Source organism: Coenobita brevimanus, chromosome 89 (assembly GCF_032717465.1).
Source record: "Coenobita brevimanus isolate Jiangsu-jjx chromosome 89, ASM3271746v2, whole genome shotgun sequence".
Taxonomy (NCBI): domain Eukaryota; kingdom Metazoa; phylum Arthropoda; class Malacostraca; order Decapoda; family Coenobitidae; genus Coenobita; species Coenobita brevimanus.
The window spans coordinates 19,777,854-19,801,778 of NC_137042.1; the positions used below are offsets into that span (position 1 = coordinate 19,777,854).

At 40.1% G+C, this 23,925-nt stretch overlaps 1 pseudogene; it reads right to left on the reverse strand.

Annotated features, from left to right (window-relative positions):
• Nucleotides 1-11,364: 11,364 nt before the first annotated feature.
• LOC145411410 (neuropeptide CCHamide-1 receptor pseudogene) overlaps nt 11,365-23,925 on the reverse strand; it is a 193,803-nt pseudogene continuing 181,242 nt past the window's right edge.

Consider the following 23,925-nt stretch of genomic DNA (forward strand, 5'->3'; position numbering starts at 1 on the left):
ACGCGATATTTCGACCCTGGCCCAGCCATACGAAAATAGTCAAGAATAATTAGATCTGAAACACACATACACACACACACACACACACACACACACACACACACACACACACACACACATACTTGAATAATCGTTAATAAACCAAATTATGTTGACAGTATGTAATCGAAAACATTACTTACCTGCAATTCCATGTGTATATGTAACCTATTTAAACCTTAGCTACGCCTACATAAAAAAAAAAAAAAAAGTTTGGGAATGACATGAAATAATAACTTCCACTCGCTATACAATCTTGTACCTCCCTGTACCCTAATGATTTCTTATCTTACTGGCCTGCCTGGTGGATATCAGCAAAAGGGCAACAACAACAAAAAAAAAAATAATAATAGCAAATTCTCGAATCAAGGCAACAAAAAACGAGGAAGATAAAAAAGGAAGATTAAAAAAATAATAAGTTCATAGTCTATACCGGTACTGAACTTATACTGTATAGATTTAATGACGGACCAGCAGGCAAATCTTAATATATGCCTGCAGAAGTCAAATCTTTAACTGATACCTTTAAGTATATACTGTACAGCACAAGGGAAAATGCAAACAATGGCTGCATCAACCGTAAAGTCTGTTAATCGCGACCACTGTCTTACCCTATGTATCCAACTGTATTATTCATTTTACCACATTTACTTTGTTTACCATCCTTTTTCTTACAATTTTACAAAGCAGCAGTTCATTTGCATTACTTGAAAACAATGAAGCAAATTATATTGATACAGGGGTGCTTAAATTACGGTACTTTATATAAAGCAACGAACTTAAACTCTCCTTACATGAAAAAAGAAACCAAAACTCTAGACCAGAAACATACAATATAGTTTCGGATTTCTTTTTTCCTTATTTTGAACGGATACAAATGAAGAAGCGTTCCCTCCTTTCTTTTATTAAAGTTCCCGTAATTCAATTCTGTACAGTTCTACACAAGCAATTTCCGTCCATTGTCTGGGTAGTATTAATAGAAAAGTCAAAGACCGTAATATGAAAAGGAAAATTATTGCTAAAGTAGGCTAAATTTCTGATTCAGCAATTTTACTTTTTGTTCAAGATGCTAAATTCAAACCTTTACTACCGTACCAATTATACTGCTCTATCATTTAGGTTACCTCTTATGCGCTGACTGAATGTTCTCCTTATTGTATAACTCTGATCAAGGCACAGTATAAAATATATTTTTTTGTTCTCAGTAATATTTACTGTAATTATTTGTACTGACAGCACAATTTACACAATTAGGCTACTCGCCATTTCTTCTGTATATATACCTACTTAAATTTTGCTCGTGGCTAGGTTTGACGATAATGCTGATCATCATATGCGCATGAGTGACAGGTTTCGTAAACTCAAGCATCTGTGACTGAGTAATGTACAAATCTGACGAACGATTCCTCACGGTGGAAAAGCAATGATACGACAGCAAAACAGTCGTTCTGCTGACAATATTCCCAATGAATAATGCGATTCGTTATACCTTACCGTTTCTGTGAAATAAATGCACACACTCACGTGCACACACAAAGACACTGAGGACAACTGTAACTAGGCAGAATATCCAAAACTGAAAGAAATAAACGGTGTTACTTCAGATGATGAGATTCACTTTCGGATGACAAGATGAATTTCGACGAATTAAAGACAATATCCTTACCTTCATCTGTACCATGGGTACTCTGTCATTTAACGGGCCCACAGTGAAGTACTAGCACAATCATTATGTCACTCGAGAAAGAAAACTAGGCGTAATTTCTCAGCGATCTTCGCGTCGCTCCACGCTTCATGTTTACATGTGCAGACTGTGACCGTCCTAATGTTGAGACTGTTCTCGGGCTTCTGCAGCATTTAAGCGAAATAAATTTCCGACATACATATCAGAGACATAAACTTCCAACAATGACAGTAGCAATATCATTATTTTATTCTTAAAATTTTAATGGCATTCAAGCTTGTAAAGACAATATGAATTGCTTCGGCTATTACAAAACTCGTGTAAAACTGAGACGAGTCCAGGCAAGAGCAAGATCGATGACGCGTAATGGTTTTCCTCAAATTTCGTTTATTTTTCCATAACCCATCCAAGTTTTTTTGCATCCTCGCATGTCATTAACATTATTGAGAACCTATTCGATGTACTGGATACACGATAAAACTAAAAGGTAGCAAACTAATTAAACATGAGACAAAGAGCGAGATAAATAGAAACCATCCTTCCCCTCGCACAGCCAGCACCACTTCAGTCATCACTACCATCCTCCCCTTAGTTACGGGTAATGGATAATCAAACGGGATCTGAGCAGAGAGGGCAGATGATAATGCAACTGATGATAATAAGGATGATAAATACTCACATGGCGATAGCCTATGCAGAAAACAGTACATTAACCATTTACTTTTCTACAAAAGGTCTCCTTTTTGTAACAACATCCCCTTACGGCAGCAAGAATAGCCGATACACTATATAAGACGTCATCGTTGAAGGATCTGCACTGCGTGTCGCAGCGTGGGCGAATGCTTGATGGGTGCTTTCCATGTTCAGTCGGGCCACCGGTTTCCGAGTTGTGACTCACTTCTGGCCTATTGACATCGAGCGGCTTCGGCGGCCTTTAGGCGGAGCACTTCCTTTGTGCGCACTGAGGTTACCGTAACACAGTCTTTTTTTTACATCGAGCAGAAAGGCCGCCGAAGGCGGCCTTTAAGCGAGTAAGGATAAAAAAGAACTACTGATATAAATAGCGTATTCCCGTCAGTCAGACTCTCCAGTGGCCCTTCCTCAATAATTTAGCTCTACATATGGCAAATTATCCCTTTCCATCCAGTAACGTATTTTTCTGCCTTATTCTTGCTACCACCAGGCAAGATAATTCAGTACAGGACAGATCTCTATTTGGGAGGGGGTTAATGAAGGCTATATCTAACTCCTCGTTCAAATAATCACTCCCAAGCTGAATGTACCCGTCTGGAGGTGACTAAAAATGGAAGTTACGTCATCGGACGGAAGGGGTTAGTGTTCTCCGTTACTGATGTTCTCTATGCCCATATTTAAACAACATAAACAGACTGCAAAAGAATAATAATGTGTAATAGGCAAAATCTAGCGCTAAGGAAGAGGTGCTAGAAACTGCCCGAAGATAATCCATCCATCCATCCATTGCCAGACGCCATGTATCCCAAACGGGGTGGTCAAGGGCTTAGAGTTATTGTTTTACAGGGAGGGGCACTAATCCTCCACCAACCCCACTTGACACGTAGGGATGCAATACCTGCCTAAAAGTACTTACCGAGTTAAAGAAAGGCTGACTGCCGTGCGTACGTTTCCACTAAAAAAATTTACAGACTGGGTAATGAGTCATACACTCATTTATATCACTGTTTACTGACGGATCCATTTGTTATTTAGCTAAAGATGGGATGGTGAGTGGAAAGATCGCTGGGCATCAGACAGCAGCCTATCTAGTCTACACCCTTAACTGGATACATAAAAGCATTATCATTATTATCATCATCATCATAATTATAACAACCACAATAATACTTAATAGTAATAATAATGATAATAATAATAATAATAATAGTTATAATAATGATAACAACAATAACAATAATAATCTATCACCCAGTCCTTTATTGGTCCAGCAGGAGCAACAGGGTACGGGTCTTAGCTGCTTAATATAGACATTTTAAAGCAAGAGTGACCAGTCGCCCTGCCATGAGTAGCATTATGTAAGCAGTAAACCCTAACCAATCCTCAGATGCAAACTCTTATGGGCCACCCACTAAACCACCAGGCGTTCATTTGGATATATGGTTACCACCCAACGTGATAAATGGTTTCCTGGGCTACATGAAACCAATTGGCTTGTCACTCGCTGTAGTGTTACCTCAGGGTAGCACTACATCAAGTGAGTGGATGGTGGGCACCCCCACCTTCCACAGTAAAGTGCAACACATTTAGCAATAATAATAAGTCATCATCATCATCATGATCATCATCGTCACCATTATCATGACCTTTTCACCCGCCTAAATATGGGATGAGGTAGGAGAAAAAACAAAACAAAAACAAAAGGCGAGATAAAATACGAAAACGAAAGAACTACCACTACCATCTCCATGAACTGGGTCACCTGATCATTGACACATCATTGCAACAAATAATAATAATAATGATAATAATAACAGCAATAATAATAATAATAATGGAGGATAATAAGACAAAGGTTATCAAAACAAGATTTATATATACTCTCGAGAGGTGAGAGAGAGGACAGTGGTGGTGACAGGCATCTCAGCCCTCCCCTCCTTCCCCATCCATCAGGCCTGTCTGAAGAATGATAGATTAGACACGAAGAAATAAATGAAGTTGATATTATGTGGTCCATAATAATAATAATAATAATAATAATAATAATAATAATAATAATTTCTAGCAATACGTATTATTATTATTATTATTATTATTATTATTATTATTATGATTATTATTAACAGTAGTAGCCGTGGTGGTAATAATAATAATAATATTAATTGTTATAATATCAGCAATAATAAATGGCAATCTTAAGTCAATATTATTAGGAAAAAAACAGTAATACACTAATACTACTACTACTACTACTACTACATTACACTACTACTGCTACAACTAGTACTATTACTACTACTACTTCTACCACCACCACCACCACCACTACAATCAACCATAACATACACCAAACACTTCATTACTGATACATAACCAATAACTAATAACATAAACATCACTGATATTGGCCTAGGCTATCCATACACACAGCTATCATTAACACACACACAAATCTACATACGTCGGTGGGGAGGGAGGGAGGGAAGGTTTACAATATAACATAGAAAGTGACAGTGTATAGAAAGACCTTTGATATATTTGCCCCTATCCTATAGCCTATACCTCTATATTTGGTATTTACACGAGTCATGTACACAATGACAGAGTTTGGATTAGTAGTGAAATTAACCCCTTCAGCCCGAGGACACCACGGTTATTTAATTCTTGCCATTACCTCAGAGTTTTATTTTGGTTAGGCGAGCACCCAAACTAGAAGGGATGAGGTCAACGGGGACTACATCTAACCCCTCTAGTTCGCCCTTCCTACCTCCGGATGATTAGATTCAACTTAAGAAATCACTCTCTTACTGAAGGGGTTAATGGAGATAAAGTATAACTCCTGATCTAAATAAATCTGTCTGGAGGTGGAAAGAACAAACCCTAAAGACGTCATCGGAGTGAAAGAGTTGAGAATTATATACATATAAAAAACTGTAGCTGTTCAGAAACTACACTCAGAGGTCACTGTAGCTAATTATTCAGTTCTCATAGGCATTAATAACTCATTCAGTCTAATGACGTATATCGTATTCTTGCTACCACTGTTTGATTTTATTTAAGCTTAAAAACATGACTTGCTGTGAAGACCCTAATGAAAGCTATATAATTCATCCATCCAGCTCCAAAGTAGGTCCCAAGGTGAATAAATCATCTGGACAGCATTAATAAATACATAAAGAAAGAAATAACATTACAGGAGAGAGGTCAACGCATGCAATACCGTGACGTCTTTAAATTCATCATTCTGCTATCTAAGACGATTTTATCCAGCTTGGTAGATGCTTCTCAAAATAATGAGAAGCAGAAACAGTCTTCATTTACCCCTTACATTATTCATAGTCCTTCCTTACTTTTAAAAAATCGTCCGGAGGTAGAATGAATAAAATGAATAATGCGTCGTCGTTGTGAGGGGGTTAAGAGCTACGATCAAAGGTCACTGTAGATAATTATGAACTTCCTGATTGGCTGCATTATTAACAACTACAATCAGAAGTTATTGGAGTGAAGTGCTGTTCAGTGTGATATTTCAGCTGTGATCTCAAGGTAAATGTAGGTATCAAAAAATTACAGAGGCCATCATAGTTAATTATACAGTATTATATAGGCTCCTGTTCATTTAAATTAGTATGAAATTCACAACTGTAGTCAGAGGTCAAAGTAGATGCCTGATCATTTTAGTTATCAATTTACTTTTGATTAGTTACAAAATCATGAAACAATCAGAGGTCAATGAAATTTCTCTGCATATTTTTGCTTAACTTACCTGCAGAATCAAGCACTACAATCTGTGGTCGAAACAGCTATTGATATTTGATTATAAAAGCTTATTATGCTATCCTGACACGAATAACTACCAGTCTATGATCAGATTTACTGCACCCTGGAAATCTGTGCAAGCTTAATTGCAGGATATTATATCCACACACACACTGAAGCTGTTTTCGTTCTCAGAAAGTTTCGTACCAACTCTGACCCTCTTCACAGTAGACATACTTTTATTATGTGCGCACAATTCTTTCCTATAAACCATTCGTGGCACTGATAAATCAGCACCCATACATATTTAAATCCTTCACTACGATGACGTCGTATTCTACATTATTTATTGCTACCTACAGACAGTTTAAATCAGCCTAATGAAGGTATCTGATGATAAAGGAGTTAATGTAAACTACATCCGTCCATATATATATATATATATATATATATATATATATATATATATATATATATATATATATAGATATGTGTGTGTGTGTGTGTGTGTGTGTGTGTAAGAGGTAGCAAGAATAAAAAAAGAAAGTCATTGTAGTTCTGAAATGAACTCAATAAGAATGACAGTTACAGACTTACTTTCAAACTTCCACCCACAGTCTCAGCCACAGAACCTCCCTGTGGCTACAGGGAATCAAAGACCAGCCTACAGTACTTTCATCGATCACCCTGATCAATCCTAACACTCCCTTCTCCGTAGTTCCACCACATCAACCACAAAATTCAAACATTCTAACTACATTGGCCAATTATGCTTCATCAATACTCTCAACCGACCACGACACTCTAACCAATCATTTCAGCTACAACACAATACTCTATAATCAATCATGGGGATCAGTCTAACCGCATCTGTAATTCAAGCCACAAACCTTTACATTTCCAGTGAAGCAAGAGCTAATCTACCTTTACGAATCACCCCATTCAACCCCATTCACTTACAGCATCAATCACAACCATTCAATACCCATTAACCTCTACAACACATGCAATCACCATACACGTCCTCGTCTACAGTCCCAAATACAAAAACCTCTAGAACCCCAGCGCATCAATGGCCAAACTACCTACATCAATCACCTCAATAGCCACCCATTCACCTATATTGGCCATCAATCCCTCGTACTACCCACCCCTCACAACTCGCATCAACCACCGGGAGGGCCAATCTCACTGGAAATGATCGGTATTCAAGGCGCAATTCGACCCGGTTAAATGTTTGTGTACTCCATCAGGGGCGGGTAATGAGTCAGTTAAGGGTCGCTGTGGTTTCAGATGCACGTATTATTCATCACTATTTTCATGTGCAACTGACAGAAGGTAGGACGTAGAATGTGTGACGTAGGTGTGACGAATAAGGATGAAACTAGGGAAGGTAGCGGAGAGAGAGAACTGAGTGTACAGGAGAAAGATACGTGTAAGAGGTCTGTGTACGGTTCCAGATGTACAATACGTATTACTCATTATTCTACTGTATGGCAGGGAGAAGGGAAAACACTGAGGCAAGGGAAGAGAGAAAAAGATGAAGCAAAATGACATAAAATCACATAAAACATAGAATTAGATAAAACTTGAGACTGCTGAAAGTGGTTGGGTTCCTGATGCACGTATTATTCATCTACCTATTGTACGAAAGCTGGAGTGGGAAGCAGAGGAAGCAGGAAATAATGAGCGGGAAATAAAAAAGCAGGAAATAAAGTAGGAAATAAAGGAGACAAGAAATAATGTGAAAAATAAACAAGGTAGCAAATAAACAGTGGGAAATAAAGGAAGCAGAAAATAATGAGTGGGAAGTAAAGGAAGCAGAAAAATATGAGTGGGAAATAAAGGAAGCAGAAAAAAAAGAGTGGAAAATACAGACAGTGATAAAGGAAGAGATCATGACACAGCTCACCATTAGCCTCACACATCACACAACAGACACAAAAATAAATATACTGTCCACATCGTCACACACATACACCTTCAAAAATCTCTATAATCTACACATCTCTACACACCCTAAATATAAAGCTATTTTTTTTATTACACCATACAGCTTGTTCGATTGTTATACCACTGTAACCCCTTCAGCCTGGCGATGTCCTGTAATTTATTCTTGCTTCTTCTAGACTACGATCAAAGAAGGAATTGTCGAAATGGAGGAGTTGGATTCGTAAGACCTCTTCACGAATCCGTCTTTTCGAGACGATAAAACCGCCGGAAGATAGCATGAATAAAACACAAAAGACATCCAGGGCCTGAAGGGGTTTACGGTGCCACATCGAACCTACATACGTATCTAAACACATACGAGTAACCCTAGTATATGGTTCATACAAATATACAAACGAACGTGTGTGTGTGTGTGTGTGTAATACGAGAAAGCCATTTCACCAAGCAATTTCAAACTCTTCAGTCGCTTGGATGAACTGGCTTCGGGTTACGAAAAATGAGCCTTAACCCCTTCAGCCTGACGACGTATTTTTTGCTTTAATTTTGCTATCCCAGACGATTTCACTTAGCTGAGGAGAGATTGTTCGTGCTGGAGGGGGTTACACATAGACTTAATCAACCCCCTTCATCACGAGGTCCTTCCTTAGTAGATATAAATGATGTGGACGTAGCAAGAATAAATTAAGTGTCTTACTGAAGGGGTTAATATACCTTCTCGCATTGTATTTTTCTTTTTACAGTATTCACATGGATCACTCACACTTCAAAATATATAGTCCACCGCAATAGTAGCAGGAACGATGTAGGATATTATGTACAAAAAACTAGAACTACTATAGAGACTATCTTAAAAAACAATTATGTTTCCCCCTGATAAATTAATGATTATAATTTACTGATATGTACAGTAGTCACCTTGTAGTTTATTCTGTACACATAAGTCACAGAGAAATTCAATATATACAACAGTAACCACTCATCTCAACAGAATAATTACTGACGTGGCTCAACATATTACACTCTGCAGTTATTAGAAGCCACGTACTAGTGCAAGAGTACGGTAGATTTACATACACAAGGTTATATATAGCTACTGTTAACTTATATTCTGGGACTAAGTACAGCCAACACGCGTTAATGTAATACGTTCAGTAGAATCCCACATTTATTAATACGTATCTTACTAATTACATTCTGAGCAAGAGTACACTTTTCTGTAAAGTCACGTCAGATACAGAAATTACAGTGGCTTTGTTTACACTGTTTTTCTATTGTGGTGAAGTAGGATGTCTAGTTTAGTTTCTTATCTTCCGAGTGTCATGTTCTTACTAAAAATATTGGCGTTCCACAACAGTTTCGGGGACTCATCAGATTCGCCTCCATTAAGTAGTGGTGGGTCGGTACGTTTTGTTGTGCGTGTCATTTATCACTTCTCTCTCGGTAGGATAAGAGAAATAACTAAATAATCCAGCTCAAGTAATAGTGACCCAACACACAGAACAAGCTAGGTACAGGCGCCATCTTCTCTCACTCGCATTCAAAATGGGCAAAGGAAGTTTTATATACCAGGTATGTATCGACACTGCACCTGCACACCTGCCTCCATTCTACAAAATATAGATTTTTGAAAAGTCCCATATATATATATATATATATATATATATATATATATATATATATATATATATATATATATATATATATATATATATATATACCTGGGCCTTTGCTGACGCTGTAAAGAAAAAGCGAGACTTGTTAGCGGGATGGCGGTTCAACAGACGCAACCGTTCTACCGGACTAAATTTCTCTTACTGCCCCATCATTTTTCTTCGTTATCCAGTTTCCATCCTTATTTTTCAGCATTCATTTGCACTTCCACTTTTTCGTATATTTTTCTCAACATTTTTCTGTGTCATGCAGTACTGACATTTATTATTTCCATTATTACATATTTTTCGACCTCACCAATGCCATCACGCAATTTTCACAGTTTTCGGTGCCAGAGCACATCATGTTATTCTTTTACCATCACTGTTCATAGCGAAGTTAATAATTTATCCATATTTTTTTTTTTTTTTTTGATAAATAATGCTGTGTGCAAACAAAAACTTACATAAAAAATAGGCTGATAAAGTATATTAATGGTCCCCCTACAAAAAATGTAAAGTATCATGTTCAGAATAATGAAATAAACCTTCAAGATCTTATGAAAATAGTTTATATGTTTCATTACACTCTACATGTAAGAAGGGGGTGGGTGTGGCGAAGGTAAATAGCCCCGCCCACCTCCTCTGACGTCAACAACTTACAGCCAATCACAGTGCATCTTTTAACAAGCCTTACACGTTAAAAGACGAGACATTATAATCATCCTAAATTACAGTAAGCTTTATGGCATACAACTTAAGCTTAAAGCACATTATTAATTGCTCTTAGGTAACTATACAAAGCTCGTTATTAATTATTCAGAGGACAGCGCGGCAATTCAGTGGAAAATTAGATCTCACAATTTATCGACACTGAGAGGCAGTTTGAAGGATGAAGGGCGGAATGAGTCAGATGGGAAGGCGTAGTAAGGGGAAGAGGAAAAAGTGAGTAACAATGGAGAAAACAGGCAGTGAAAAGATGCTATATGAATGACGACTGAATTTAGTCAGACAGAGGGAAGAATCGAAAATGAGACAATGAATGAATGAAGTATGAAAAACATGTAAATATGAATTATGGCTAAGGTTAAGGGGATTACTGAGGTGATAACAGGGAATGAACATATGCTACATTAAGAAAAATCAAGTGATAACATTCTGCGATAAATATGATCAGGATGAAAGTAAATGCGAAAGAAAATGCAAGGGCAGAGGAGTAGCAAGGAGAGGCTAGATGAAAGATAAGGAGCGAGACTGATTATGAGGGAATGATCAGAAGGAAGAACGACTGAATATAAAATGTGATGACTGAGCGACAATTAGCGATTCAGAGGAGAGCTGCTACGTAAGGGTGTGGTGGGGTGGTGATGAGTGTTGTGGTGAGGGTGAGGTGAGGGCAAGGAGGAGGAGGAGGAGGAGGAAAGAGAGGTATATAAAAATGTATTCTGTGCACCATCATTATTACAGAGGACAGATGGCAGGTGAGATGTGGTGCTGTGGTGATGAGCTGGTGGTGATAGTGATGAGATTGAAGGAAGAGGGATGAGCAAGAGCGAGATAATGTGTCTCCTCTGAGCGATAATTTGCGATTCAGAGGACAGATGGTGGGTGAGGGTGTGGCGGTGTCGTGATGAGGGTGGTGGTGGTGGTGGTGAGGGTGAGGCGCGGGGGAGGGCCTGTGTGGGTCATGGTGGATTGGGTTCCATTGTGACCCACTGTCTTGAGAGGCACGTGATCCGTCCTGGTGATCCGAGTACCTGTGCTGTTCCTGTCCCATCCCCCGCCACCACCCTTCGCGCACCAGCAGAACACATGCCGGTTGAAGTACTTCCTGAAGGTTCCGCTCACGAAGTAAAGCGCCACGGGGTTGATGCACGAGTTGATGAAGGAGAGACAGAAGCCCACGATGCGGAAGTAATGCCAGTAGATATCGTAGTCCTCGCCGGAGGTGGGGTTGAAATGCCACCAGAGAATGAAGACGTTGAGGGGCAGGAAGCAGATGGCGAAGATGATCACGAATGCTAGGACCATCTTGGCGACTTTCCTGCGCGCCTGTGCCCTCCGCTGCAAACCCGCCGCTTCCCCTGGCATATGTTCGGCAGAGGAGAGGAGGTGCCGCGCCATCAGGACATAGAACGACGCGATGAGAGCCAGTGGTAGGATATAGTACAATCCAACTCTGACTAGCCCGTGCACTTTTGGATAAAGCTTCCCGAGGTACTCCGGGAAGGGTGTACAGATATAGTACTTGACGTTGGTGGGTGTGTACATCTCTGGCACGCTGGAGAAGACGGCGGCAGGGGTGGCGAGTAGAGCCGCGATGACCCATATACCGACAGCCACAGCCACAGTAAGTCTTCCCGCCGAATCCGACACGTGATGCGAGACGGGCCTCACAATGGCGAGGTACCGATCTGCACTAAGAGCCGTAAGAGTGAACACCGTAATGCCGAGACTGAGGTCCTTGGCGAACTCTGACGCCCTACACACCGCCTCGCCGAATGGGTACGATGGCACTGTGTACACAATTGAAGTGAAGGGCACCGTCAGCAGCACCATCAGCAGGTCACCAGCAGCCAGCGACACCAGGTGTGTGTTGGGCGTGCTCCTGTGGAAGAGACAATGGCAAAGGTTAAAAAAGGCAAAGGTAAAAGCTAGAAACAATGGCAAAGGCTAAAAGACACATGGACAAAGGTTAGATACAATGGCAAAGGCTAAAAGAAACAACGTAAAAGTTAGAAACAATGACCAAGGCTAAAAGAAACAAGGACAAAGGTTAGATCCAATGGCAAAGGCTAAAAGAAACAACGATAAACATTAGAAGCAATGACCAATGCTAAAAGAAACAAGGACAAAGGTTAGATACAATAGCAAAGATTACGAGAAACCATGACAAGGGTGAATTTTACCTGCATCATATAAATATTTATCTTAAACAGAAAAGAAAAGATCTCCACTACATGAATAGGATTTAATGAGCAGGTGTGTACGCACTGCATCAGGTGAGTATCGGGTGCGTAGTAAAATGCAGTCAATATCCTTTTCTCCCCGAATTTTGATCAATGAAGTAATTTAACCACCTCACTCCGATGACGTTTATATTATATTCTTGGTGCCTTCAGACATCTGTATTTTTCCAATTTTATTCTCCCTATCTCAGGACGACGCTATTAAACTTAGAGAAATCTTTACTGAACCCATCACTATAGTTTTTTCATATTACCCTGGCCTAGATTATCGTCCTTTGCAGCTTACTCGACACGTAACTCAAAGGCAAAGAAACAATACTACGGCCCTACATCTTTCCTATTGCATTTCTTTGTGACCAGCATCATATTCTAGTGTTAATCTATTGTTATACCTCAGCATGTAGGATAGAGAAAGGGCAAATTTAGGCCATGTTAGAGTAAAATGTATATAGAAAGATTCCCTCCTACGTTCAATAAACTCGTCTGGCAGGAGTAGGCATAGAATACATATTAACGTCGTCTGGTTGGTGAGCTTAATACGACTACCACCATTACCTCTACCCTCACCACACCACCACCACAGCTACAGAAGCAGTTAAGCCTTTGATCCTTCCTTTCTGAAAGACAGCATAAATTGCTCTCTCTCTCTCTCTCTCTCTCTCATATTTATTGACGGAGTGTTGATGACATTAGCAGCAACAAACAGATCCAGCCCTTTAGATTATGCCACGTATTTCTGTTTGTTTTGAATTTTCGAGGGTCGTTTAATCCACTTGATCCCCCCTTTAACACGCCCCTGACGTAGTATAATGTTTACGTTCTGTGGGATAAGCGAACAAGGCTATTATCGTTTTCATAATACCTTGGCGAAGCAGGGGGATTTCTCCGCTTTATATGAGTCGCTTTTGCATGATTTATATATAACACTTTTCATAGGATGGATATCAGCTGGGGTTTTGGGCGACTACAGATTATTGACTTTAACTGAGCGGAGATTTTCGTCCCTTGACAGTCCGTTACACATAGCTCAATGACAAAATATGGCTACTACGGCTCTACATCTTTTCCATAACACTTCTTCGCTACTAGCATCATATTCTAGTGTTAGCCTCCTATTACAGCTCTGTATTGAAGACAGACAGATGGTAATACTGCGTTCAGTTCAAAGCAAGAGAGAATATGCATAGCGCGGCCTCGGATACGGTTGGCGTTTGGAGACTGTCCATACCGTCCTTGGGTCGAAACTGGAACTGACTTAAAACCACCTCTAGTCCTAACCAAATGTACCCCCACGTTGTTAAAAAGATGGCATCCTTCAGCTCTATCCCCAAATCCATTCAGGAGGCAACGTGACTCTACCCGGAGATGGGTTCCTCTTTGCGGAAGGAAGGAGAATAAGACAAGAATACAAGGATTCGATTCCGAGAACAATCACGCGAAGATCATGGTCACAGGAAAACGTAAAAAGCCAAGGTCACAGGGCAAATCAACTCAGTTTTGATCTGATTTGAACCAAATTTTGTTGAAGGGTTAAGGGTCAAGCAAGAACGAGGGGAGTCAAACTTGTGAACAATCAGTCAGAAGGCATGGTCAAATTTCGATCTGTGTGTCTGTGTGGGAACAAAATAATTAAATCGGACCAGGTTTGGATGAAACTCAGTGGCTTATTTGAGGATACTAGAACATTAGGTCAAAGGTCAAAATCACACGGTAAGGTCAAACTGAACAGGTTTATCCGTTGTGGGCAAAACTTTTTGGAAGGGTACACGTTAAAACAAGAATAAAGAAGTTCGATTCTGAAAACAATTAGTCAGAGGTTATGATCAACGTAAACAGTTTTGATCTGATTGGAGTCATAGTTGATGGAATTGTTAAGGGTTAGGCAAGAATGAAGTAATTTGATTCTGAATGTAATCTGTTGAAAGACAAGATCACAGGACAAAAAGTTATTCAATCGGCCCTTAGACCAGCTGGTGGCGGCGGGGTGTTGCACTCCCTGTGTGCTCCTTCTTGTTCTTATTAACATCACTACGATTATCATTATTATCATCACATTAATCCCCACTTATATGGAGTGAGTAGACTCCAAATATAGGAAGGAAAGCTTAACATTGGGAAACCGATCAATACAGTTCACAGCCAACTAAGCCACGCATTTATTCTCTCACCATGCAAACCTTCCAGATTACCATATTTCACCTTAATGCTTTTAGTATCTATCTATCTATCTGTCTATCTGTTGCCAGACGCCTTAATCCCGTATGGGGGTGGCCACAAATAAATCGCCTCCATGTTAAACGATTACTGTTAACCTTATTCCCTTGTTAGACGACACAGACAGTCAGGATGATGGTGGTGACGGTGCTTGCTGTTTGTAACATAGCTCACTGTTCTTATCCAATTTTTTTGCCAATTTTCACCTGCAGGCTGTACACTGTTATTCGTCTTTACTCGTTTTCTCGTGGAGGTAAGTGTAACAGGCCCGGAGAGAGGGATGCTAATGTTTATGTAAGCAGCACCAACGCCTACATCAGCAGTACCCACACCACACCAAACATACTGAGTACTGGTATATTAGCTCTTTGAATCGGTGCTGAAGAGCGGCCTTCACGGGTGGCTCCGTTGCCCTGTTATGCAAACAATCCTGACAAAGGGCAAATTCACTCCCCAATCCACCAGAGCCTCGTTCAGACGACTGTGATCCCATAAGAACAATAAATAAATACAGCCCCAACTAGTCTAAACATTGCACGGGTGAAAAGTGAGGCTTCAAAAATGGCCCCGTAAAAACGCAGGTAATCTGAGGCAGCCTAAATAAACCAACAGACAAAATATTGTGTCTGGTGAAATGCAAAGCAGGGGAAAGACGCCGCAGAGGAGAGACTTCTGAACAACTGAGTAAAAATCTGACGAGCTATGGTTAAAGATGCAGGTGATGTACTGAGTGGGGAGAGACGTGTTGTAAGTTGTGAGTGTAGGGAGCGTTGTACTGAGTCACAATATGTCTGTCTGGGGGTCTGTTTGTATCCTATTCTAAAGCAGTTTTTTTTTTTTCCTGGATTTAACATTCCTTTCCTATTCCGGAATACATAAATCAAATTTCTAATACGTGTACCTAACAATTATGTCAAATATTAACGTAATGTTCAAGACGACTCCGGCAGCATCAAAATACCGTACTACTTTTCCTTACTGGGTGTTTGCCCCATGCAATCCTGGATACGCCCTTGTAAAGGAAATTCAACCTCACCACCACCATCCTCGTCATCCTCATGATCCCCATTCCCATCAGCAGGGTGGGTAGGATCCAGAAACTGAAACATGTGAACTAAAAAATATAACCAACAGTGTCCAGTGATATGGGCCAGAATATCATTTACTCTCATTCGCTCATATACTCCTGCATTATTAAATATAAATACGAACTATGAAGTGGTACAGATGACGACGCATCAGTCATCTCGTTTTGCTATGGAAATGTAGTAGTGGAATGAAATGATAAAAAATGTAAGAATGATAAAATTAACTTTGTTACAGGTAAAGCATACTGTCAGACAAAATAACCAGTCTGATAACTGTTTCCGTCTACAGTGGCAGTATAACCATAATCATTATTATTCAGGAAATTAGTTAATCCTCTAGTCTGAATATATATCAGAAAAAAAGGCTAAATCATCTTCAAACAAATGTGTTTACATCGAAAAACTTTCTTAACCCTCAATCCTAGGGCGATTTTCCAGTTGAGTCAAATCGTCAGGCGTTAGTCAGAATCAGATACCGGTAGATGAAGTCGTCGTCTGCCGAGGTTTAAAGGTTAATGAGACCCTTGGTTGTTCCATGTTGAGCGTAACATTGTTCTGGTAATCCTAACAAGACCACAGCTGGCCAGACTAACTATAATATAATATGCTGGCCAGAGGAAATTTGACGTGCGGCGTAATTACAGCAGACAGGGAAACAGCCAGCAGTCTGAGGTCTGGCAACAGAACACTCACACAGAACACCTAATAACCACCAGCAATAAACAGGAAGGTGGTTTGTCAGGTTTAGACTCGAGAACACACATGACCAGGAAACCACACAAATTGGAACTGCATCGTATCGTATCATTTATAAAGGCTCTAAAACGTCTGCACACGTCGGCCTAAACCACACAAAGAGAATATTAATATATACACGACTTACTGGGACTGTTTGTTTTGGTGTTTTCTGTATGGTTTTTATGTGAGTGGGTTGACTTAGCCCCTTCAGCCTGAGGGGTCTCTCTTAGGGTGAATAAATTAATCCAGCGGTAAAGGGAAAACAAAAAAATACAAAAGGATATCCCCTGGTTAAAGTGCTAAAAATGTCTGCTAGATAGAAATATCAGAATAATACCAATGAAAAAAATCATACATACATACATAAATATATATATACATACATACATACATACATTACATACATACATACATACACACACACACACACACACACACACACACACACACACACACACACACATGTATACAGTAGAGAGAGAGAGAGAGAGAGAGAGACAGACAGAGACAGAGAGAGAGAGAGAGAATAAGAAGCCGAGAAATTATTCTTTAGAAAAAATAAAATAAAAGAGCTAAATCCAGAAAGAGACAGAGAGATGACAATAAAAATGCTAGATCCAGAGAGAGAGAGAGATGACCCTAGCTTGTCCCAGGGCATTGTGGCTAAGATGAAGGGCGTCCATACAATTATTAAGGTCAGAAGAGGCAGGGGCGGGGGCGTGAGGGGCATCACTGAGTAGCCCTGGGAACACGACGGTACGCCCAGGGAATCACATACCCTCAAGTTTTGTATGATTTTTCTTTCTTTTCTATTTTCCTTTTCTTTCCCTTTCTAAAATTGCCAAAGCCTGACAATTTATTCAATTCAGGATAGAGCTTTTACAATGGATAGGCTGGATAAGCTTTACCAAATCTCTTCAATACGAGACACCTTTGCTAAGTTCAATATATTCGTGTGAATGTAGCAGGAACAAACGAAAAATGACGTCACCTGAAGTCGAGGAGTTAACGCTATCGAAGAAGATGAAAGTGCAGACTGCCTATTGGCAGCACAAGCGTCATTAAGGCAATCAATTATTTTTGCTATATCCCAGTCTTCTCCTAAAATACAACAGACAGCAGTCAAATTTACATCCAGGTCCCTAGTTGTATTGTTGGATGAAGAGAGGCGAGCAGGAAACAACACTGTCCACCAGTCTGACCGGCCTGAGAATCGAACTCCCATCCTTCCAATTACGATGTGCATGTGCTAACCAATGCAAGTAGGGTTCCTCCTACCAAGCACATACACAAACTGAAATCTCAAGTAGTGCATAAAGAAGTTATTCATATATTTTAGTCTTGCTAGATACATTTTTTTTTTTTTTCAGTTTTGAGAGGATGTCTGGTAGTGAAGGTATTAATGAAGATTACATATACTCTTTGTAGTTTGAGAAATCACTCCTCAGCTGAATATAATGGACTGGTAGATGCTAAGAACACGTATTCGGGCTGAAGGGTTTAATTTCTTGATGTACAGGAAGGTGCTATACTGTAATACTTGGGATCAGGCTTAGTTGATCCCTTGTCTTACTTTATTACTCTCTCTCTCTCTCTCTCTCTCTCTCTCTCTTCGATTTCCCCTTCCTTTCCACTGTTATCCTCTCTCTTTTCTCTTTTCCCTACAATTTCCCCGTATTATCATCCTGGTTTCTCCCTCCTCATCTCTCATCATCCTTTCTTATCCTCTCCTTCCTCCATTTCCTATTGTTTCCGGGACACCTAACTCTTTGTCCTCTTTTCCTCAGTGAAGCAGCGGTGTGGCCAGAGGGAGGGCACAAGAGTCCAACCCTGGTCGTTCTTTTACTGAATACTGATGTCATCTTTGAATGATTATACAGAGGTTTAAACTAAGCTAACCTCAGTTTCTTACGGATTTATATTGCCATTTTTTTCCTATTCATTTACTATAGTTCAGCTTTACTGCCAATCATCATCATCATCATTATCATCATCATCATCATCATCATCATCTACCTCTCTTTTTCCTCCCCAAGGTGGGATGAAATAGAAAGGATTTAACAGAAAGGCAGAAAATACTTGACAGAATGAGCTATTAAGCAATGTATTTTCCAGTTTTTATCCCATTCCTTACATACTATACGACAGCACGATTTATTTGAAACCTGGATGCACCAAATGTAAATAAAAACATAATATGGCTGTGACTTTAGTTTAACGCATCCTAAATTTCAATGAAGCACAGAGAAGAGTAAAAAAAAGGGGGCAATAAAGACAGAGGAGGACGAAGGGAGGTAAAAGGGGAGAAGGAAGCATGAAAGAGAAGTGAGGCAAGTATGGAGGAGGCCCTGGGGAAATAAGAAAGGTGTGGGAAGTTATGAGAGTACCCCCACCCCCACCCCCACCATCCCCTATTTCCCCCTCGCCCCTCTCCCACTGGCTGTCTCCATCTTTATATCACCATGCTTGTCATCACCTCCTTTACTGGTCCTCAACCCCTCGTCTCCCTCTCCCTCCCTCCTTCTCTCTCTCTCTCTCTCTCTCTCTCTCCTCTCTCTCTACGTCAGTACCGCATCCACTCTTAATCCTTGTTGCAGAATGAACCTATCAGTCAGTGTTTGGCGGTAAATCCATTCGTCCAGTGCTGCTAAAAATGATGACAGTACGCAAATTTCCACAGTGCTCTCCCAAAACAGTATGAGACCTAGTGAACAGTAAAATATAAAGTCTAGTAATGAGCTTAAGATTAATTATATCCCTTGACTTATCTGTATTTTTTCTTAATTAGTCTAAGTTTATATTCGTCTGCTAACGTGGCCTTTCTCTAAGCCTGAATAACCATTGCTCTGTAATGCAAGTGTTATTTAATACCCTGAGTATAATTATTCTGATCCAGTATGAATTAGGATAAGTCTACCAGGAATTCCTTTAAACTTCTCATTTTCTATATGTGTCAGTTCGGTATATTACCTGCCAAATTTTTAACTTTGATTTTAGTTGTTGTTGTTATCATCATCATCATCATCATCATCAGCTTCATCATCATCATCATCATCTCCATCATCATAAGCTTCATCATCATAATGACCCTTTTTCCTACCTAAGGATGAGGTGAGGTAGAATCCAGAAACAATGATAGAGAATCTACGAAAGTGGAAGAACCATCACCATCAAGCCGAGTCAAACATGACACACAATCATTCACATGCCACCAAAGCCCCTACAAGCACCTCATACTGTATTTACATTGTGTCCCTGCGTGTCTCAGCTCCCCGACTGCCTTCAACCCATCTCCCTGGGCACTGATATACTCTTTACTTTAACGACCTAAAATTGCAATCTCTCCGTCGTGAATGCTGAGTTGTAACAAAAAAATATACCACAGGAATATGATGCTAGTGTTATGGATAGGATGTGGAGCCGTAACATTATCCTTTTGTGCCACTGAATTACGTGAAATAAGTAGAGAAGTAAATGAATTTGAGCCACGTTAAGGTGAAAGAACTATAGATGTCTGGGAGTATAGGGGCAGTTTATAATACTCTTCTTTCGATATTTTCAACTTTATCTCTTTAGTTCCGTTCGTCTTGTATACAGTATGCTTACAGTTACTAGATTTTTTTTTTTTCGGTTTCTGAGTGATCTTTAGTAGTGAATTTTTGATACACATAGGTAATCGCCAACAGGGAGCGATTGGGGGGAGGGTTCCATTGTTGACTAGTTGTGCGTAATTTAAAAAATCAATAACATTCCTGCAGTTGCTTATATTTTGAAACGACGAAGACATTTGAAATAAGGCACTGTACGTCCTCTTTGAACAACCGTCTCTTATATCCCGCTATACTCACTGAAGAAAGATAAATCGACACATCTGAATTTATGCAGAACTTACTCAGAATTACCTGATGCACTGAAACACAGGGAGAAATACTGCTTAAGTTCAGTTCGCACGTAGGGGTCAAGGTATTTTTTTTTTATGTATATACCTCATACATCTCACTGCAGCACCAGAAAGGAGATCAAAATTCGGTGCAAAATAACCAAATATTCGCTGACACATACCTAATGAATTCCACGATAACACCAGCAGTATATAGCGCCTTCCACGCCGTTCCCCAGTGAACAGAATAACAACATGCACCTGACGGGGAGCAGACTGCATTATACCCAACACCCGCCCCGCTGCCATGTACCCTAAGACAGCCAACCCACCTAAACACACCCACACACGTATCCTCTTTGGCTTACCTCGCTTTCTGTCACCTCTTCCTTAACGATTAATTCTACATGACTTTGTTGTGTGGCATTTGTAACATTATTTTTGAACGTCACAGATTACATAGCTGATACACAGGAATCAACGTACCAAATACAGAAATGAAACAATAAGGCAATGTAAGGCAACACAGAGGCGGTGATGACAAATCAGCGATATGACTGTCATTACCTCTCACACCACCAGCATCACCACACGTCTTTAACACCACCAGTGTCACCACGCGTCCTTACCACCACCAGTATCACCACACATTCATAACATCACCAGCATCACCACACATCCTTATGCAAACGCCGCTTAACTAAGTTCCTATCCCCTGAAAGGGCGATGGTGGACAGTAGGTTGGGGGGGGGGGACAATTTCGACCTACAGGCTCGACACTTGTTTTGCAAACAACCTCGTACATCCTGAGATATACAAGTCGGGTGCGGGGAGGGCGGGGCTGTACCTGGAACGTCCATTTTCCTCTGCTTCATGCTCGTGATGAGATCTGACAACCTTGCACTGGATCCCCCCTCCTACCCCTTCTCCGAACATGACAGTTTGTAACAGTTATACCAGTGCAACACAGTGAGAATGCTGACACCAATTACAAATTATTCATAAATAAATATAAAGCGCTTCTTACACTATTTTATGCTGAGGTTATACGAGTACGTGCTTTCCCAGCTCAAAAATGGGGAGAACAAAGAATAAGAAGCATTAATATCCAGTTATACCACGAACTGTGTCTACTACGTAAATTTCAAGTTTTTATCGGACGGATCAGCACATCTCCAAATTTGTATGATATTTTCACTCTCTACCCGATTTCATTCACCAAGGGAGAGACTTTTGAACTGGAAGTTTAGATAGAGCCTTAATTCATTTCTTACTATCACGAACCTCCCATAAATAAAATCATCAGGTAGCATTAAAAACAGACAACAAACAGACGTCACTCTACTGAAGGGGTTAATCATCCCTTCACCGTAATAAAGACGATACAGTATACACTCAAGGCACGACCACTTAAATCGCCTCTGCATAGATTTTATTCTATAGTGATTTCTGGATAGCACGAGGGGGATGAAACACGAGTGAGTTAATTCCTCTCATTAGCGTGAAATCTGATGCGTCACATGTATAGACTAACAAAAGCTGGCCTTGACATTTATTTATACAGACCCGGCCATAGTCCAAGGTTTAGTTGTATTCAATTAAAACTAGACGGAAAAAATGGTTTGCTAATGTCATAGGTCAATAAATTGCCAATACCTTAATTCTTCCTCTCTCTCTCTCTCTCTCTCTCTCTCTCTCTCTCTCTCTCTCTCTCTCTCTCCTGTCTGGAAGGTATCGTGAAACTTATGGCTTATTTTGTGTCTGAGTATTATGGGCATAGCTATGAATACAAAAGTACTGTAGTCTGCCACACGCTAACCCAACCACCAAGTATACTACTGGAGTTGATTTTATATGTATGTATGTACCAAAACCCTGAGCTCCGACAAATGTATTTCTCGGAATTCTGGGCATGCAGTAACTAGGTGTCCAACAGCTAACATTAGGAGAGTGGGCCAGATTGATGTGCTCTGAGGAGGTGTTTTGGACATCTCCTGTGGCGTTTTCATTGTGTGAAATGTGGGTGGGGGAGTGCGTAGAGCTTTGTAGACACATCTTCGCTTCATACATATTTATTAGTGTGTGTGTGTGTGTGTGTGTGTGTGTGTGTGTGTGTGGAGAGAGAGAGAGAGAGAGAGAGAGAGAGAGAGAAACTGATGTCTGAGTGTTTGGGAGGTTCTTTTGTGTTCCGCAAGGTAGTGGCAAAGACACCATGCCTCCAGCAAGGCAAGTGCGTTCGCCAGCATGCTGCTAATTTTGTGCCTTAGCTAAAAGTTTTAAGCGGATCGTCAGGTAAACGCCTGTATAATGTAGGTAAGTACATGTTTACTATCACGGGTACATGTTCACTGTCACAGAGATGTACACTACCATTTCATAGGAATAAAGGTGGTTTATGAGGAGAGAGATTCTACCCTATTTCTCTGGATAAAAACAGTTAATTCTTTGGTGAGGTGAAGGGGTTAAGCTGCTTGTATTGAACAGTTAGTGCAGAAAGAGAATTAATACTTTTCATAACCACCTTCATATTCTGTTCACTGTTAATTACTTTCGAACAAAGAACTTGCTGGTGTATAATACAATGGTAACTAATGAACTGTGGCAAGGTAAGGTTATTTTTGTACGGTATCATAAAGCCAACATTTTCACCTCTCAGTGGCAGAGCACCGGCTGTTGCTATTAATATAAGCTTGTTATAGGTGATCTTGTCTTTAAAACTCTCAAAAGCTGTTATGACTATTGTTCAGTTTCCCTTCTCATCATTTTTCATTCCCTCCGCATCTCTCTCTCTCTCTCTCTCTCTCTCTCTCTCTCTCTCTCTCTCTCTCTCAAACTATGAAGTGGTTTAATAACATCACATTCCAGTCACATGTCTTCATTATATATACTGTTAACAAATAAGTCCAAATATTTCACAGATTTCTAACAAACGCTTGCAGGTCCCGTCATATAGATCCACGGATGGCCAACAAGCTGGGTGCCACTGCCGAAAAGAACTACTGACCGCAACTGTACCTGCTGGACTGAGTGACCCCCTTCTCTGGTACTGAGATACGTCTGCTTAGTCTGTGTGCATCTTAAGAGGCTTTAAACCGATGATTCCAGCGACATTATTGGACGCTGACAAGCATCTCATTATCTAACTCTGTCGCTGGCTATGTAAGGGACTGAACTGAATGTAAGTAACTAAGGAACCAAGGTGAAGTCCATTAGTATTAAAAAAAAAATGGATACAATTTTAACCAAACTTGATGAAACGCTT